This window comes from Podarcis muralis, chromosome 4 (genome assembly GCF_964188315.1).
Source record: "Podarcis muralis chromosome 4, rPodMur119.hap1.1, whole genome shotgun sequence".
Taxonomy (NCBI): domain Eukaryota; kingdom Metazoa; phylum Chordata; class Lepidosauria; order Squamata; family Lacertidae; genus Podarcis; species Podarcis muralis.
In genome coordinates this window covers 12852859-12874022 of record NC_135658.1, presented here as the reverse complement: position 1 = coordinate 12874022, position 21164 = coordinate 12852859, and the positions used below count along the sequence as shown (strand labels likewise).

At 44.2% G+C, this 21164-nt stretch overlaps 1 long non-coding RNA gene across 1 annotated transcript in view; it reads left to right on the top strand.

The window, feature by feature from the left end:
- Nucleotides 1-21164, top strand: part of LOC144327374 (uncharacterized) — a 682853-nt gene that overhangs the window by 23872 nt on the left and 637817 nt on the right. The gene's annotated exons all lie outside the window — the stretch shown is intronic.

The window sequence follows — 21164 nt, the reverse complement described above, 5'->3', positions numbered from 1 at the left end:
TCTGCTGGAGCGCTTGCAGGCAATTATGCATTGATCTGTGTGGGAAAGAGTTCCTAAATACTCAAGGACATGATAGATCTTAGCAATACCCAGAGGATTTCACCGAGTCCCTTTGGCCAATAATCCATGTTACCGTAGATTTACATGAAAAAGTACAAGCATTTTACAGAGTCTAAACAGTCTATTAGGTCAACTGCTATAAAACCCAACCGTGTGGGATTTATTTCACGTTCAGCATTTCGAGCTTGCTTTTCGAATGTGCGTTCAGAGGATTTTCCTCCACCACTGTGCAGATGAGTATTTTCCTTTTCCTTTTAAAAAGCCGATGAAAATGCTCACAATTAGCTACAATCAAGGAATGCTCCCCAGGAACAATGTGAAAATCTTTACATTTCAGTTTAGGAAAAGAGTTGATTTGAGGAGCAGGTGGTGTTGGCAGCAGAGGAGGAGCAGGTAGATCAGAGGTGGAGAATCTGAGGGACATCTTCCCTCCTGAAGGCCATATGTCAAGTGGTGGGTGGTGCCAGAGGTAAAAGAAGGCTGAACAACTAAGGTAAATTTCACCATTTTGTAGACGGCTAACTTCTACACATAATAATACACACAATAATTTATTACTTATACCCCACTCATCTGACTGGGCCTCCCAACCCACTCTGGGTGGCTCCCAACATAATATTAAAGACATGATAAAACAACAAACATTAAAAATTTCCCTAAACAGGGCTGCCTTCAGATGTCTTCTAAAAGTCAGAGAGTTGTTTATTTCCTTGACATCTGATGGGAGGGCATTCTAAAAGGCGGGTGCCAGTACCAAGAAGGCCCTTTGCCTGGTTCTCTGTAACCTCGCTTCTTGCAGGGAACCACCAGAAGGACCTCGGAGCTGGTCAGGGGTCCCTTTAAGATTTCATCCAACTTTCTATTTTTGCTGTGGCCTGCATGCCATTGCTAAGTCATTAGTTCTCTTCTTCCCTTGCACACAAGCTGTTGCCATTAAACAAGCAGAGAAAAGAAGAATGATGAATTTGTGAGGCTTGCCCAAATGACTCTCACTTCCAAATTTTATATTGCGCTCCAATTTGGGCAAAATTAGAATGTCATTAGGTAGATGAGTGACTCCTTTAGAATGTACCCACCTCTCTTCCCATCGGTGAGTTTAAAGCCAACAAAAATGCAATATGATACAGAAGAGCTGTTTTAGAGAGTTGCCTGGAGACTCAAAATTGGAAATGTAAAATGGAACCAACATGAAAACTGCAGAATGCATAGAGAGAGCAAATGTAGATAACAAAGGTCCCAATTGATTTTAGAATAGGCCCGACTTTATTTTGAGTTTAGACTAAATTTTGGAATATGTGATTTGATTTTAGAATAGCACCAGGCTCAATCTAGACTGCCAGCTATGTAAGGACATAGCTCAGGAGAACACAAGAAGGGCCTAGCATCCTGTTCTCACCATGGTCCTCTTGATGCCCAGTGGAAGCCCGTAAGCAGGACCTGAGCTCAGCAGCATTTTCCCACTTGTGATTCCCAGCAACTAGTAGAGTCGTACCTTGGTTCTCAAACTTAGTCCATTCCAGAAGTCCGTTCCAAAACCAAAGCATTCCCAAACCAGGGCGTGCTTTCCCATAGAGAGTAATGCAAAATGGATCAATCCATTCCAGACTTTTAAAAACAACCCCTAAAACAGCAATTTAATATGAATTTTACTATCTAACGAGAGCATAAAGGATAGTCTCCTTTAAGGTGGCTGTGGTCTTAATTTCTTTCAGTGTTCACCAGTAATCCTGTTATCAGCAGTATTTATTCCATCGCTATCCTGCTCTTCCTCCCAAAGGAGCCTGGAATGGCAAACAATAAAACAGGAAAACAATATTGAAATGTTTAAAATATATAAAAACATTCACGTGGTTTACAAAGATAGACTGGCGTCCAAAAATCCGAGCACATGTGCTCAGCATCCTCAGGGTTTCTTGTTTCAGCTCTGCTGAAACTGTGCCACTGCTCACTGAGACTTGAAGAGTAAAAGTATCCTGGATAAGAGTAGTTTTTCAGAGAGCTTTTAATGGGAGGGGAGGTCCAAGAGGATAGGGGAGAAGCTCTCTTGCACCAGCAGATGTTCCATCTGCAGTTCCTTGGATCCTGCCCAGACTTTCCTCTTTTGGCATCCCGAAGAATAGACAACCTGGACTCTACCGAGTATGTTGAGAAATGCATGCCAATGGTACCTCCCAGTAATGGGACGCTTTCGTTTCGCTGTTGTTCCGCTCAACTGTTTTCCCAACTGTGTAATGTTTATGATATGCCTGCTATAAAATACCTTTGCATGAAATATCGCTTTGCCTGAACTCCCTTGTTCATCATTAACTCAGACCAGATGGCTGTTTGCTTACAGTAAAACAGTAAACACTTCATAGGTCAGTGAGTTTAATTCAAAGGGAATATCTTGAGAACTACTGCTCATCTTTCCCTTTCTAAAAGAGAAGAGCAGGATCAGACCAAAGGTCCATCTAGTCTGATAGCCAACATCCAACAGAGACCAGCCAAGATGCTTCTGGGAAGCTCAGGGCCGACCCAAGATGTTTTGCAGCATGAGGTGAAGGACAAAATGGCGCCCCTTCTGCATTCCATGGGCAGATGCTGACTGGACTGGCGGCTGAATCGTAATTATTATGGTGTATCAATTTCCTATCTCGCCCTTCCACCCAAAGGAGCTTAGGACAGCAAACAAGAATATAGCAAAACAATATAATTAGACATAAAACAAGCACATTCAAAACAGTCACATCACATCATGGCCTACAATTTCAAGGTTGCAGTATTGTTCTGCCATCAAGTGATTGGGTGAACAGGAGCAATTGTTGCAGTTAAGATTCCCAGATCAGGAGCATCCCAGACTCAGTTTTCAGGGTCCAAAACTGAGACCTAGGGGTAGCCCCTGGTGATGTCACTGGGAGGAAAGCCCCTGATGATGTCATGGAGTCATTCCCCAGTGATTTCACGGGGCAGGTCCTGAAGATGGAGGTTAATTGGGGAAAGGGAAAGTCAGACCCCCCCCCCCCAAGTCCTAAATGGCTTGGGACCCAAGTACCTAAAAGAGCACATCTCCCAATATCAACTATTTTGAGCAGCCGGGGAGGCCTTGTTGGTGGTGGCACCACTGGACGCTGCTTGGTTGGTGCTGACGTGTAACAGGACCTTTCTTGGTGTCAGTTCCTCATGTGTGGAATGCCCTCCCTACTGTGATGTGCCTGTCTCCCTCATTGGAAGGGGCCAGGCAAACCTAGATACTTCATCTCAGACCTGGAGGTCTGGCAATCCTCTTTTCAACACGGGCAGGGGACCTGTGACCCTCTAGATGTTGTTGGACTACAACTCCCATCAGCCAGCATGGTCAATGGTCAGGGATGATGGGAATTGGAGTCCAGTAACATTTGGCCACAGATTCCTATTCAGAATGCGTAGAATACGCATCTTCTGCCGTGTAGTCACCAAGCAATGGAGGCCTGGGGATTCCACAAATATCTGTAGGCTTCCACCCAGGTATCAAAGGAGAAGATTTCAAAGGAAAGCTCACACAATTCATTTTTGCAAATAAAGGTGTCAGAGAAAGAGCAGGTTTGCAAATAGCGTTTTCAGAGTAGCAGTGAGGGGGAGAGTCGGTGGCAACTGAATGAACGAGCTATTGCACAGTTAAGGCCAATTTATGCACACAGTGCTCAACAATGCTGTATAATGCTGCTGGCTGAGCTGTTGAATGGAGAACATGATGTGCAATTAAGCCAATTGTGAGTGTAATGAGCAACAGCAAATTGGGCCTGGAGACGGGTAGCAACAGTTATGGCATGTGCCGATTGTGAAAATGGCATCTCCACTGGAGGTGAAATAAATTTGATCTCAATAGCCCCCCTCAAAATTGTCTTCTGAGAATGTTGATGCCAGTCCCCAGACAGTGTCTCAATTTTCAACTAACTGCCAAATATTTATTGCAAATTTACAACAGTGTAGTTGACCTCCTGTATTTGACTTCTGCCATTGATAGTGAGCTGTTGTCGATGAGGACGATGTTGATGTTAATTTTAATTTTATTCATTTTATTGTTGTATTGATATATACCATCCTTCCTCTGAGGAGCTCTAGGTTGTATACCTGATTCCCTCTCTGTCCATAATGTCCTCACAATGTGATGTAGGTTAGGCTGAGAGTTGGTGGCTGAGCCAAGATCACCCAGCAAACTTCAGAACTTAGTGTAATTGAAACCCTGGTCTTCCATGCCCTTGTAAGACACTCTAACCACTGCACCACACTGCCTCTGCAAACTGATGTAGGACTATGATGAATTGAATTTAAGATTTGAAAAATGAGAGACTGAAATTAACAGATTTGCCCATCCAGATTGCAGACTAGTCATAAGATCTCTGCTAAGAATGTAGATCTCTGCTATGCTTAAGGTTAATACAATTGCGGCCCCAATTAACCTAATGACAAGTGACTCTTCTCTTTATTCTGGGTGTAGACACTATTATTATTAGTGTTATACAATTTATATACTGCTGGCTTGTCCAAATGGAGGTTTAGAATTGTAAAACCAATTACCATATTTTTTGCTCTATAAGATGCACCAGACCATAAGAGCGCACCTAGTTTTTGGAGGAGGAAAACAAGAAAAAAAATATTCTGAATCTCAGAAGCCAGAACAACAAGAGGAATCGCTGCGCAGCGAAAGCAGCAATCCCTCTTGCTGTTCTGGCTTCTGGGATAGCTGCGCAGCCTGCATTCGCTCCATAAGACGCACACACATTTCCCCTTACTTTTTAGGAGGGAAAAAGTGAGTCTTATAGAGCAAAAAATACGGTATATATATATTTGAAAATGTACATAATTAAATTGCACAATAAGACAGTTTCATGAAAACTTAAAAAAAATAAATCCATAAAAATGTACCATAAAATAAGCCTGCTAAAATAGTGTAACAATTCAGTGTCCCACTCATAGGGTGAAGGACCACTGTGTCAGATGGAGTTAACATAATCAGAAAGGATGTAAGATGATGTCCTTCCTGAGCCAATGCGGTCATGGACAATCTCACCCTGCTACTTGTAACAGCAAGAGCTTACCCAGGTGTCCTGGAGAAAGGCCAGAAAGGATAATTGTATTATGCCAGCCATTCCCACCCCCTGAAGTTTCAATTAGATATGCTGTTCTGCACTTGCCACATTAACTTGTCATGTTTTGTCAAGTACGGTACATGCTTCTCGGGACTATGAAGATGTGATCGCTATAAACTCCAAGGACATAATTCAACCATAATTTTAAGGACTGCTGGTTTTGGTAGTAGAAGTAGGTTGAATCCTGGCAAGACAGAAGTACTGTTTTGGGGGGAACAGGGGGCGGACGGGAGTGAATCTGGTCCTGAATGGAGCAACTGTGCCCCTGAAGGACCAGCTGCGCAGCCTGGGAGTCATTTTGGACTCACAGCTGTCCATGGAGGCACAGGTCAATTCTGTGTCCAGGGCAGCTGTCTACCAGCTCCATCTGATACAAAGGCTAAGACCCTACCTGCCTGCAAACTGTCTCGCCAGAGTGGTGCATGCTCTAGTTATCTCCCGCTTGGACTACTGCAATGCGCTCTACGTGGGGCTACCTTTGAAGGTGACCCGGAAATTACAACTAATCCAGAATGCGGCAGCTAGACGGGTGACCGGGAGTGGCCGCCAAGACCATATAACACTGGTCCTGAAAGACCTACATTGGTTCCCAGTAAGTTTCTGAGCACAATTCAAAGTGTTGGTCCTGAGCTTTAAAGCCCTAAATGGCCTTGGCCCTGTATACCTGAAGGAGCATCTCCACCCCCATCGTTTAGCCTGGACACTGAGGTCCAGTGCCAAGGGCCTTCTGGCGGTTCCTTCACCGTGAGAAGTGAGGTTACAGGGAACCAGGCAGAGGGCCTTCTCGGTAGTGGCACCCGCTCAACCCGTCATGGGGATTCGAACCGCCGCCCTTCTGATCGGCAAGCCCAAGAGGCTCAGTGGTTTAGACCGCAGCCCCACCCGCGTCCCCAAGGGTAGCCCCACATAGAGTGCATTGCAATAATCCAACCACTAGACAGGATGGTAGACTAGAGGACCTTGCTGTGATGCACCAGGGCTCTTTCTGGGCCCTTATGGTTGTACATACAGTGTCTGGAGAAGACACTGATGCTGGGAAAGATGGAGGGCACAAGGAGAAGGGGGCGACAGAGGACGAGATGGTTGGATAGTGTTTTTGAGGTTACCAGCATGAGTTTGACCAAACTGCGGGAGGTAGTGGAGGACAGAGGTGCCTGGCGTGCTCTGGTCCATGGGGTCACGAAGAGTCGGACACGACTAAACGACTAAACAACAACAACATGGTTGTTCAAGATGCCACCCGCTCACACACCCGTTGCAAACAACCCATAAATTATTCATCATGTTAATCAGTTTCAACAAAGAACAGAAAACTGATGCCCCATAACCGTGAATGAAACCTTGCCTATTTTAACAGGAAATCCACATTTGCATAAAGATTAAATCAATGCAATAAAAAAAAAGTACTTTGCTCGGCTGTAAAATGTTTTTAGCAGCCTAATAAATTATCAGGTAGACTTGAGGGTGAAATTAGCAAAAGATAATGAGTGAGTCTTGTGAAGCAACAGCTTCAATTTGCACCTAAGTGCGGGAGAGATTGGCGTTGAAAGTGATAGAAACGGCTTCCTGTTCTGACGGGGTTCCTTTGCCAGACCTTGTTAAACAATCCATTTCCACTCGCTGAATCCTGAACTAATCGTTGTGGGGTTTATGGAGTTTATCTGTTTAAATGCACTCTAAATCTCCCATTTAGAAAAATGGGCATTTAGTTGGCGAAAAGATGGAAAATAAATCATTGGAGAGATTCTCCGCGTTATCAAGAGAGGAGCCCAAGCGAACTAGATACTGGCCGTATTAACGTTAACATCTCTTCGGGTGTTCATTTCTCTTCCACTAACCCACATTCACACAGTTTTATTGCTGAAACTCACTTTGGCATCTCTGGCATTGATAAATCTGTTCATCCACTGAGTTTTCCCTTTCAAACTACAGTGGTACCTCAGGTTACAAACGCTTCAGGTTACATACGATTCAGGTTACATACTCCGCTAACCCAGAAATAGTGCTTCAGGTTAAGAACTTTGCTTCAGGTTGAGAACAGAAATCGTGCTCCGGCGGCACAGCAGCAGCAGGAGGCCCCATTAGCTAAAGTGGTGCTTCAGGTTAAGAACAGTTTCAGGTTAAGTACGGACCTCTGGAACGAATTAAGTATTTAACCCGAGGTACCACTGTATTCTAGGCTTAGCTATTCTTCATGAATGGTGATCTCTAGTGGAGCCGGTGTGGTGTAGTCATTTGAGTGTCAGACTAGGACCTGGGAGACCAGGGTTCAAATCTCCACTTGCCCATGAAGCTCTCTGGGAGAAGGGTTGTAGCTCTGTGATAGAGCATCTGGTTGCATGCAAAAGGTCCCAAAATGTCAAAGTAGGAATGGGAGAGACCTGTGTTTGAAACCCTGGAGAGATGCTGCCAGGCAATGTGGAAAATATTGATCGTAGATGGAGCAGTGACTCCATCTCAGTTTAAGGGAGGTATAGTGGTTAAGAGCAGTGGACTCGTAATCTGGTGAACCGGGATCGCTTCCCCGCTCCTCCACATGCAGCTGCTGGGTGACCTTGGGCTAGTCACACTTCTTTGAAGTCTCTCAGCCTCACTCACCTCACAGAGTGTTCATTGTGGGGGAGGAAGGGAGAGGAGAATGTTAGCCGCTTTGAGACTCCTTAGGGTAGTGATAAAGCGGGATATCAAATCCAAACTCTTCTTCTTAAGGAAGCTTCCTATGTTTCTCACCCTGGAGAACTGCTGCCACTACAGGCAACCCCCATTGTTCGGACATCGCGTTCTGGGTCATTGTGTGCAATAGCAGAGCGCACATAAGACCGGTCTGCCGTGTTCCACTCCTCCCCTATTCCACCCTATTCTGCCCCCCCCTTTCCAGTCACTTCTGTGTCACCACGATGTGTGCACGCACAGCCATGTGTCCCCACCCCACTCGCCACTCCCATCCCCCATTCTTCTTCTTCTTCTTCTTCTTCTTCTTCTTCTTCTTCTTCTTCTTCTTCTTCTTCTTCTTCTTCTTCCTCATCCTCTTCCTAATTGTTTAAATCAATTCATAAACCAAGAACTTATACATTGACCACTAATAATGAAATGTATGTTGTAGATACTTTTTTCACATTTATTATGCTATTTTTTTGTGATATACAAATGGCATGAGAAAACTTGGTATACTTATTTGCATAACATTATTCCTGTTTATAAAACACAATAAAAATCAATCAATAAATAAAAAGTTTTTGAAAATAAAATAAAATAAATGGAAGCATATAAATCGGTGATTGCCTGTACTGCATTAGATAGCCTGATGATCTGACTCAGTACAGTGGTACCTCGGGTTGCATACGCTTCAGGTTACATACGCTTCAGGTTACAGACTCCGCTAACCCAGAAATAGTACCTCGGGTTAAGAACTTTGCTTCAGGATAAGAACAGAAATTGTGCTCCGGCAGCGTGGCGGCAGCCCCCATTAGCTAAAGTGGTGCTTCAGGTTAAGAACAGTTTCAGGTTAAGAATGGACCTCCGGAACAAATTAAGTAGGTAACCAGAGGTACCAATGTATATATATATATATATAGAGAGAGAGAGAGAGAGAGAGAGAGAGAGTTCCCTTTTTCCTTCTTTTTATATTATTTATTTATATATATATACTTTTCAAGTTTTTACATTTCACCAATTCTATACATTTCACTAATTTTACAATCATTTTGACATTTCAAAACTTGACTTCCTTCCCCCTCTTTCTGCGGTTCCTTAAATTTGTCTTTAATATCTTCTTCATATCCAAATTAACTTAATTTGCTCATTTATTCATCTCCTTTAAATATATACCCTTATAAAACTGCAGGTTATTACAGAAATCCTGCCAATGTTTTTATCTGTTTATAATTTATCCGTAAATAGTCAACAAACCATTTCCATTCTTTTATTTATTTATTTTTATCTTGATTTCTTATTCTTCCAGTAAGTCTCTCGATTTCTGCATATTCCGTAAGTTTTTGTATCCATTCTTCTTTTGCTGGGACTTCTGCTTCTTTCCATTTTTGGGCAAGTAACATTCTGGCTGCTGTAGTAGCATACATGAATAAGTTTCTATACATTTTAGGTAGTTCTGTCCCTATAATTCCCCAAAGAAAAGCTTCTGGTTTTTATTTTATTTTACAAAGGTTATTTTAAACATCCTTTTCATTTCATTATATATCATTTCCCAGTAGAAGGGAACTCAGAATAACTTCCTCTGATTCTGTGCCTCCCCATACACTTCGCTTTCTGGGATGAAAGACTGGCTGAAAGGCAGGGCATGACTTGCTTTGCAGTGGCCTCCAACTATTAGGGCTCTGTTGAAGCTATTCTATGAAACCACAACCCCATTCGCTTGTTGTAACGAACAAGAGTGCGCCTTAACAGAAGATACATTGCTGCTGTTCTTTCCCCATAATTTAAAACAGTTTTTAATCTGCCAATAGACTGTTTTTGCATGGCTCGGCTTATTAAGTTCTTTAAACTATTTTATTGATCTCTGTAAGGTCCTTCGTGGGATTTGGTTAACAGAAAACAACAACCCAGCAATCCATTAAACAAACGGAGAGGCAGACAGGCAGAGAACTACTATGCAAGGTGATTTGGATACAGAGAGCGCATTAGTTGCAGAGGCACAGATCCATATTGGTACACATTTGTTCCTGAATTACATGGGTGAATTACCTTAATGGGTGGAGAACCTGGGACCTTCTCTGGTCACTGGGCTACATCCCCCATCATCCCAGACCCAAGGCCATGCTGCCTGAGGCTTATGGGAGTTAGGGACCAATAAGACCTTGAAGGCAACATGGCCCATGTAGGTAATTGTAGGACCCCAGGGTGCAATCCTGAGCCCAGCCAGAGAACAGTGGGGCTCAAAGGAGTGGCAGAGCCACCCCCAAATCTACATCCACATCATTCACATCCATCCAAACGGCCTCGGCCCAGTATACCTGAAGGAGTGTCTCCACCCCCATCGTTCAGCCTGGACACTGAGATCCAGCGCCGAGGGCCTTCTGGCGGTTTCCTCACTGTGAGAAGCCAGGTTACAGGGAACCAGGCAGAGGGCCTTCTCGGTAGTGGCACCCGCCCTGTGGAACACCCTCCCATCAGATGTCAAAGAGAACAACTACCTTTTAGAAGATATCTGAAGGCAGCCCTGTTTAGGGAAGCTTTTAATGTTTAATAGGTCATTGTTTTTTAATATTCTGTTGGAAGCTGCCCAGAGTGGCTGGGAAAACCCAGCCAGATGGGCGGGGTATAAATAAATTGTTGTTGTTGTCCAGGAACAGGCTGTTTTGCTACACCATCTCCAAGGCTAATGCAGCAAATGGACCCTGCTCAGGTCTCCTGGTGCAATTTGTGGCTTGCTGAGCCAGCTTAGAGTCCAGAGGATCCTGAACTGCCTCAGCTTCATCTCCTTGCTGCTCTCCCCTCACCTCCCAAATGCCCCCTAAGGTGGCTTTCCCCCCTGTCTACCATATGTGGAGATATTCGGTAAGTGGAGCCACCCTTTTAGCACAGCCTGGTGCAGCTAGGCAGAGATGATGGATGGATCTCTGCGTCAACGAAACCCTCTCCAGCATGGTAGATTTAGGCACTGGTGGAGGAAGAGGGGGGCAGGGGCAGTGCACCACCCCTGGCACCACGATCCTAGTGGGGTGCCTTCATGGCTGCCCCCCCGTGCTGGGCGCCACACACCTGTGGGTGGCATGTCACACACCCCAAGATGCACGCCACGCCCCCACCTGTTCTCCGCCCCCGGTGCTGGAGCATGAAGCTCTGCCACTGGCTTTAGGATTTGGATTGTTCTGGAAGTCACTAGACATCTCTTGTTGGGGAGGTTGGCAACCATGTCCTAGATGAAACCAAAGTCACTCTCCAAAAAGCGAATTACAATGTAGAGAGTCTGTATGGATCCTTTAAAACACACCCACCCTATTATTAAATCTCACACTTGAGATCTGTAAAACTAGTAACTGGATTCTGAATATTCTTCCATCCCAGTACAGTGGTACCTCGGGTTACAGGCAGTTCAGGTTACAGACCCTGCTAATCCAGAAATAGTACCTCGGGTTAAGAACTTTGCTTCAGGGTGAGAACAGAAATCGCGCAGCGGTTGCAGCGGGAGGCCCCATTAGCTAAAGTGGTGCTTCAGGTTAAGAACAGTTTCTGGTTAAGAACAGACCTCCAGTTCTTAAGTTCTTAACACGAGGTACCACTGTACTGTATTCACAAAAATGTGAATTTTTGTGCAGAGCTTTTTGGTTTTTTGCTTCTTCTTCTTGTTGTTGTTTTAAAGGGCATATTGATTTAGAAACTGGATTGAAGAGTCCTATGCAAAAGTGATGTGGACCAGATTGATTTGTCTGTCAGTAGGCTTAGCTCTTCTTGTTATTGGGGTTCCCCCGTTGTGTCTCATCTCAACATCGGAAAAAGCAAATAGTTTTGACAATGGTTAATTGGGTCCAATGACTGATCCCTTTCAGTAGGGACACTAGCACTTCCCTTTCCTTGGGAAACTATTGAAAAATCGGTTCCCCGTTAAGAGCAGCCAATTATTCAACACTTCATTATGTAGGGAGGTAGATTGTCTCTGTGACCAAGCATTTATGCTAGCTTTATTCAACCGCTCCTGCAAAGTTTGTGCAAACTAATCTTATGCTAATTAGGATAATGATTTCAGTGAGGCTGGATCCTAATCCTTTAAAAGCTTATCCACATTAACTGAGCTTAGAGGTAGCTTGTTATTAATCGTCATTACAATGGAAAGGCCACTTATCCCTTCCTGATTTTCTGCCAGCCATTTCCTGGATGATTCAGATTGCTGAAGAATCTCATTCTATAGCCCTGGTATGGAAGTTCTGATAAGCAAGTTTGATGATGTAGGTAAGCTTTCGACTATTATTATTTTGGGGGGAAATATCAAAGCTCATTTCTCCTTGTTAAGGGCCACATTTCCATGACAAAGGCATGCAAATGATTTTTGGAATTAGATTGAAAATGCTGATAGAGAATTCAAAAGAGAGAATGCAACTTGCAGGATATGAGAAATGGCAGAATTATTATTTATTTATTTATTTATTTATTTATTTATTTATTTATTTAAATGGATTGCTGCCTGCTCCATCTTGAAGGCTTAAAGGGGGTTATGTATTAGAATCTAGATCTAGACCTAAAACTAGATTTCACTGAGGGGCGAATAATAATTTTTACCTGAAGCTGTCTGGTCTACCATCCAGAAAATAATAGGTGTTCTGACCTGCCAGGATCAAATATAATACTTGTTTGGGACCAGTTATGCACTTTGTATAGCATTGTTGAAATGAATGGCCAAGACCCCCTCAGATTCAAGGATCAAAAAGCATGGGGACTATTAGATGGATTTTTATGGGTGGGGTGGCCTCCCTCATGGTGGTTTTGGAAGTGATGTTCCCGGTGACTGCCACCATTCCCCAACACATACGCTCTCAAGGCAAATATTTAAAAAATGTAGTATAAACACCAACAACTGGGAAACACTGGCCTGCAAGCGTTCCAGTTGGAGAACAGCCTTTACCAAAGGTGTCGTGGACTTTGAAGACGCTCAAACTCAAGACGAAAGGGAGGAATGAGTTAAGAGGAAGGCACATTTGGCAAATCCACACCGTGATCAACTCCCGCCCAGAAACCAATGTCCCCACTGTGGAAGGACGTGTGGATCCAGAATTGGCCTCCACAGTCACTGTAAAGACCATATTCATGGAAGACAATCTTACTCGGTTACGAGTGATTGCCAAAGAAGAAGAAGAAGGGATTCTAGACTAGATGGGCTTGATCCATTAGGTTCTTACTGTGTTCTTCTGATGGCTCACTCTTCCCTCAACACAATGCGACAGCATTCTCATTCCATGCTCGGCGTTCCTGGAGTTTGCGGACCTGAAATCTGTCCTTTTATTTCTCTCATTCGCAGGAGAAGCTACAGGCAGTATATCTCCATGGCCATAAAAGCATCAGGCAACATCCCATGTGAATCCCATTGCTTGAACCTTAAAACCAGATGTGAACATATAATAAATGGATGGGATTTTTCTCCTCTCCCTTCTCCCCTACCAGGAAGCTATTGCTCTCATAAATTTCAAGCTTCTCAATTTACAGCAGACCATCTTCTCTTTGATATTTTTATTGTTGCCACTAAAAGTTGCTTCGCAGCTTTCTGACACTGGAGGGGGGACATAAATCATCCCATTTTCCTCCAGGTTTTGCCCATATTGAAAGCGGCTTTCATATTCTGAAGGGCACTGTTAAGCTTATGGATTATATAAAATGGTGCTTCTTAGATGATGGGACAGTCTTCCCTAGGTATGCTTAACTGTCCACTCCTTGCTTCAGACACACAACAGTCTGATTTATACATTAGTCTATTGGAAGGATGGAGGGGGACCTGTCATTTGACTGGGGAGTCCCTTGGGGCAATTGGTTGGAAGCAGGTAAGAAGCCAGAGGGGTGAGCAGGATGGGTCTCTCTCTCTCTCTCTCTCTCTCTCTCTCCCCAACAACCCCTTCTCTGTTTCTCTCCTCTCTTCCTCCCTGCCCAGTGATCTGCAGCAGAAGGAAGGGACAGGCAGGCCTTTTCCATAATTTCCTAACTGGCTTTCAGTAGTTGTGGGAAGAACTGGATAGCAGTGATGGCAAATCCCATTTTGATCCCAACATGAATTCATAGGAGTATAAGCTTAGCTCAAACTAGGATGAGAACTCTTTTGACCTGGGAGACTTTCTATTTCGAAGTCCCCCACAGGATAATTACCGTACTTTTCCATCTATAAGACACCGTGCTGTATAAGACACCCCCTATTTTGGAGGACTCAAATTTAAGAAAACGGGAGGGGGGGAGATGGCACACAGTTGGTGAGCTTTTCAAAGAGGGGATTGCCGAAAATCGCTCACCCGGGCACGTCGCTGAATCCGCCTACCGTCTGTCCCAGAAGCTGCCAATTGCCCACCTAACTGCCAGAGCGTCAGCCAATCAACACCACCCATTGACGCAGCAACCGATAACATACACAATAGCCGCTGATGACCTTGGCAGCAACCAATCAAATATCCACCCTATGCACTACCCATGTATAAGACGACCCCCACTTTTTAGCATGATTTTTAAAGAAAAAAACAGTCTTATACACAGAAAAGTACGGTAGCCATTTCGCCCACCTCCCATTAGTAGGGTTCGCAGGTCCACCTACGGAGTCCCGACAACACTACAGCTCAGGATGTGAAAATCTGGCTCCTGCATGTATTCTGCTTGAGGTGTTCCATTCCATTTCTAGTTTTTGAAGGCTGCTCTGTTGGGTCAACAGTGAAACTGTAGAACCTGACAATTTAGATTTCTCTCTCTCTCCTCTCACTTTTTGATCCCAGATTAAATCTTGCCTTGAATGAAAACTTTATTGAGAGTCAATTTCATCACCCGTGTCCAGTTACAGCTGCTGAAACTCAATAAGCCCTCCTCTGTCAATATCTTCCTATCTGCCTTCTTTCATTCCAGATAATTACACGTCCTCCCTCAGGAATGGCCCGGCTGATGTTCCTTTGTATATTTTGTGGAAGATGTCGAGTTTGTCTGAAGTGTGCTATTAAGCATTTTAAAACTTGCTTTGAAAGAACCTTTCAAGGGAGCTGGTCATATTGAACAACAAACATAAAATCAGGGGTAGGAGCAGCTGGCTTGGTAACCTTACTGTTGGTTTCTTTTTAATGGATACTGCAAGGAATTCTTGCCCACTGTACAAGTATTAGAGGGGAGCCCAATGTTTTATGGTGCATTTTTATGGCACTAATTTGTTCAAAGTCCAGTTGTTTCTTCCATTGCCCAAAGTAAAAATAAAATAAAATGACATTTTAAATCTTAGCCTAACCTACCTCACAGGGTTGCAGTGAAAGTAATATTGGATCATCCAAATATATGACAACTTGAGGAAGGGCAGGATGCACAAATGAGGGATAATAATAGCTTTACTTTTTGGAACAACTCTCCCCATGCCACCCTGCCCAAAGAAATAGAAAATGGAAGCCGATAAACAAATGCTTTTCTTATTTTTTCACTACCTTTCCAAAGTGTCTTGTTTCAAAGTTCAGAATCAATGCCTGGGAAAGCCTAAAGGTCAGTAAAGGTTGTATGGAATTGACACTTTTGTACTGTATGTGAAGTGAAATATAAAACAGTGGAGCCACTGGTTTTCCTTTACATTATATCCAGTTCTTGAATGGTCCACATTTCCAGTATTGTTTAAACTAGTTGCATCCAGATGCAATGTATGTTTACACAGAGATCAATCTCACTAATTTCAATGGGGCTTACTCCCAAGTAAGTGCATCCAAGATTGCTGCCCTGTAATATTGTGCTGCCTTAAGAATTACAGTGGCACCTACATGCTCACATGTATATGAACTCGATAAGCGTATTTTGCATCACTTTTGCTCCTTATGTAATTTGTTGTTGTTTAGTTGTCTTCGACTCTCTGTGACCCCATGAACCAGAGCATGCCTTGGAAACTCACTTTCTTCTCAAAGCTTCTCCTTTTTTATGTCCATGGAGTTTTCTTGGCCAAATACTGGAGTGGTTTGCCAGTTCCTTCTCCAGATGGATCACATTTAGTCTAAACTCTCAGCTATGACCTGTCCGTCTTGGGTGGCCCTGCACAGCATAGCTCATAGCTTCTTCAAGTTTTTCAAGCCCCTTCACCACAACAAGGCAGTGATCCATGAAGGGACCTTATGTAATTACTATGAAACAAAAAGAGAAGCGGGTGGCGCTGTTGTCTAGACCACTGAGCCTCTAGGGCTTGGAGTTGTTCAGCAACCACCCACTCAATCACCTTGCCCAAGAATGGTAGATTTGAGACTGGGCGATAGTTGGCCATTTTGGCCAGGTCTAAAGATGTTTTTTTCAAGAAGCGGTTTAATGACCGCCTCTTTCAGCGGGTCTGGGAGCAGCTATCCTATCTTTAAAAGACATCTGAAGGCAGCCCTGTTCAGGGAAGTTTTCAATATTTAATGCTGTACTGTTTTTAACATTTGATTGGGAGCCACCCAGAGTGGCTGGGGGAACTCAGCCAAATGGGCGGGGTATAAATAATAAATTATTATTATTATTATTATTATTATTATTATTATTATTATTATTAGGAGTCAGGGGTCTGAGGATGAAGAAGCAAGGAGTCAAACGTAGCAAGGCAGAGAACGTGTTGCTGTGGCAAAGAGCCAAAGGCAAAATGCTGACCTTATACCCCTTCCCGGCTCTAGCCACCAGGTGCTGTGAGTTACCAATCGGCCTCACCTGTGCGGCCGCACCTTGCCTCTTCAGAACAAACTTAGGAAGGCCCCAGTCCTGCAGAGTCCTATTGGTCACAGGGCCTGGCTCCTGCATGCACACCTGACACAGGGAATGAGATGCTGGCATAGAGAGAGAACAGATAAGAATGGAATGCAGGTGAGGGAGAAGCAGCAGGGAGCAGCGGTAACTTGATCTCTGGGCACAAGGATAACGGAAGGGAGAGCCAGAGTGAAAGAATGCAGCTTGTCAGCCCAGACAGTGACTCAGACCCAGGAAAACCGGCAATGCCCTCTCCAAAATCTCAGAGGATCACGAGACTTTATGAGAAGCGCGGAAAGGAAAGGAAGAGAAGGTGGGTGTCTTCCTGTTTGGGGGGAAGGGGGCGGAGCTTAGTTTCTGCATCTGAGGATGACGGAGATTAGCTGAACTCCGACCTGGTTTGTTTGTTTGTTTGTTTGAACAATAAATCTGAAATAATTGACTGCCGGAGTCATCTGGCATTTGTGAGAGAGACCCAAGCCATTACAACATGCTGCCAGCTCCCCAAACCATGCGTAGGCAAACTAAGGCCTGGGGGCTGGATCCGGCCCAATCGCCTTCTAAATCCGGCCCATGGACGGTCTGGGAATCAGCATGTTTTTACATGTGTAGAATGTGTCCTTTTATTTAAAATGCATCTCTGGGTTATTTGTGGGGCATAGGAATTCGTTCACCCCCCCCCCAAATATAGTCCGGCCCCCCACAAGGTCTGAGGGACAGTGGACCGGCCCCCTGCTGAAAAAGTTTGCTGACCCCTGCCCTAAACACTTTGTGTCCTCCTGTGTTCAAGCAGGACATCCAATGAAGGCCATCGGTAGGAATTGAGGAGGAACAAAGCCACCCAGTTAAGGCTGGATATCTCAGTCAGTAGAGCACAAGGCTCTTGCTCTCGAGATCATGGGACTGAGCCCCACATTGGGCAAAAGATTCCTGCATTGCAGGGGGTTGGACTAGATGATCCTCATGGTCCCGACCAGCTATGAAAGCAAAGGGCATGGTGAATCCATGGAAGAGTACAGAGAAGACAGAATGGGGGGAACAGTTTCATATCTAGCTTCTGGTGTTTGATCTGCCGCAACTCATTCATATATCCCCCCACCATCACCTGATGCTGCAGTCATCAGTGATAAACACAACATCTGTTCTCTTATATATTCATACGTAATAGAGGTGGAAGAGCTGGATATAATGCTTGGTTAGGTTTAAATCATTACTATTGAACATGAGGTCAATGGGTCAATAAATCCTACTATTCCTCTTCTTCCCCCCTCCTTTTCCTCCTCCACAATTTCTTCACTCTTCACTGGTTAATAAATCCTGGTTTTTTTTCCCCGTAATAGACCACTGTGCAACATGCTTTATGAATTGCAATGGAAATGCAATAGGATATTTTGATATTTTACTGTAGCCCACCCTAAGAAAGAATGCTGAGAACAAACAATAGGACAGTGTGTGTGTGTGTGTGTGTGTGTGTGTGTGTGTGAGAGAGAGAGAGAGAGAGAGAGAGAGAGAGAGAGAGAATAGTAAAGATTCAGATGGATAATTGATGCCAGCTCTATCATGGGTTTTTTATGCTTTATAAAGGTAAAGGGACCCCTGACCATTAGGTCCACTCATGACCGACCCTGGGGTTGCGGCACTCATCTCGCTTTATTGGCCGAGGGAGCCGGTGTACATCTTCCGGGTCATGTGGCCAGCATGACTAAGCCACTTCTGTCGAAGCAGAGCAGCGCACAGAAACTCCATTTACCTTCCCGCCGCAGCAGTACCTATTTATCTACTTGCATTGGTATGCTTTCGAATTCCTAGGTTAGCAGGAGCAGGGACCGAGCAATGGGAGCTCACCCCGTTGCGGAGATTTGAACCGCCGACCTTCTGATCAGCAAGTCCTAGGCTCTGTGCTTTATAGCCATCTCTAAAAGAAGCAAATGGCCCCCTCTCCCTTTACATTGGTTTGTACTTATGTCTAGAATTGCCCGGGGGGAGGTAGAAAAGGGTTAATGCAACCAATTACATACCTTCCTGGATTTCACAGGTGGAAACTGGGACACACCTGCCTGCATAGTCCCCTCCAGATATTGTTGGACTACAACTCCCATAATGACTGAAAATAGATTGACTGGGACTAATGGGAACTGGTGTTCAACAACGCCTGATGGGCTCCATGTAGGCTACCCCAACCTAGTTCATCACTCTGCTTCCTACACTGGCGAACCAGATGCCTCTGTAGTTGCTCCCTAGTGACAATGGCATGCTGCCGCCAGGCCTAGAGTTTGCATACAGCCTTTGTAACCAGCATTTACTGTCTTCTAAAAAGCCTAATCTCTGGAGTAAAGCTATCAGGAGTAGCATGTAAAATGGCAGGCTGTGAATGGCATGAAGCCTTATTGTTCATAAACCTGCAGCCATATGCCTTGGATATCATTTAAAGGATTATTAGGGGACAAGGCTAGAATGTGACCCTATACAACTACACATTGTCCACCAGACTGGATGTCAGGCCAAATAGATCAGTGATCTGAGCCAGTAGAAAGCAGCTACGTGTCAACAGAGCTTTGGAGAAAGCCATTGCTCAATGATAGAGAACTTGCTGAAGGTTCTATGATGAACCACTGACATCTTCAATTAAAAAACATATTGAGTAAACAGGTAGCTATCAAGATGAAAGAACTCAGGCAAAGTCCCACTCTGAAAAGAAAACATTTATCACCCTTCCAGTCATCTTGAGGAGAGCCTAGGTGACTGGAGTCAGGCTAAAGAGGTCACAGCTTGCTGGTAGAGCCTATGAATGCTGATGTTTCCAAGCTTTGTAGTAAACCACTTAGAGGTTCTATTTCACAATCAAGCAGTATATAAATTTCATTATATAAAAGGAATAAATAGTTCAATCTCTGGTATCTCCAGTTTACAGGAGCAGATGATAATGGAGATACGCTTGAGACACTGAAAAGCTACAACCAACCAAAGTAGACATTACTGGGCCAACAAATTGACTTGGGATAAAGACAGATCGCTTTCTTGGGATATTTATAGAGTTGCCATATTTCAGAAAGTAAAAATCGGCACACCCTGAGGTTTTTTAAGGAAACCCCCAGAAGTGTGAGCTTTAAAAAAAACCAACAGAAACAAAAACGCAAAAATGGGGCGATTTTTCAATTGACTTGCCTAAGATCCAGGACAAACTGTCGGACGTATGGCAGCCCTATTTAACATGGCACTAGGGAAGGGTTTTAATTAATTAATTTTAGAATGAATGATTTTAGAGTGTTGTTTATGCTGTACTTTTGTACTGTTTTATTGTTGTTAGCCGCCCTGAGCCCGGCTAAGGCTGGGGAGGGCGGGATATAAATAAAATTTATTATTATTTTTTTATTATTTGGTGGTGCTGGGGGTTCCGACTGCTTTTGGTGCTACACCCCTGTTGCTGAAAGCTAGCCTAATACCCAAGGAACATACTGGGAATCTTGTTGAAAAGGCTTCCTGGACCGTACAGCTCAATTACTGCAAGAAGTTTGGGGGCACTTCAAAGACAGTCTACCCAGGAATTTTGGCGCTTTGGAAGTCAGCGGGAATGTTGCCATCAACTTCAGTAGAAACTGAGATACTTTAGGACTCCCCATCCAAATCATTTGGCTGGTGTCTCCCTCCATTTCTCATTTCCCTGCCCCTGCCCCAGGGTACCTTCCATCATCCAACTGGTGTTAAAGTAATGTTTCCATGGCTGTTATTAAGTGGTGTACCAGAATTCAGCAAGAGGCAGCCAAACCTTAGAAGAGCCACTTGGGTACGCTTGCTGATGTGGTACTGTCATCGTTTTTCATTAATTACCCATATGCTCCAAAAGGTTTCAATGCGCCTGTCAGTCCCATGATAATTATAGGCTTCTGCTGCGAGAGCTCATTTCTCATTGCTGGGATCATGCCATGTTTATAGGGCTTGATGAGTTGTTTGTTCAGGATTGATGCAGTGCAGTCTTGCTGCAAACTTTTGCATTTGAATTGCAAATGGCTTGACAAATATATATTTAAACCAGGCCTGGATTTTTCAGGTAGCACACGGTGGTAGCCTTGGAAACCAGTTTTGGCAAGGAAGAATGTAAGCCTCTGGCTGTAAATAAGAACAGGACAGGAAGGATTAACTCGTTCTTCAGTGGAATTAAGTGGTATGAGAACCAGCTTTGGTCCAACTGGATAACAGTGCTGGGCGCAGATGTGGGTTCATGACCCATCTCAGCCATGACCTCACTGGATGGCCTTGTTCAAGTCTTATTATCTCATCTTCATAACAAAAATAATAGGAGCTCTACTGGATCAGACCAAAGGTCCATCTAGACAAGCCATCTTTGTTCACAGTGTCCCCCAAGCAGGACATGGACACAAGAGCACTCTCCCCTATTGATGCCCAGCTGCAACCACAGATCAAATTTATAATGACCAACATCTAAGGTGTAGCATATATCAGTGACTGATGATTCTTCTGTTGGGTAGTAGTGTGATGGCATTCGTGCTGTGCTTGTAACCTTCCTGTAGGCATCTGGTTGATCACAGTGGGAAACAGGAAACTGGAGAAGAGAGGTAAAGGGTCAGATCCAGTAGGGCTCTTCTCATGTTTTTAGTTGGGAGTTTC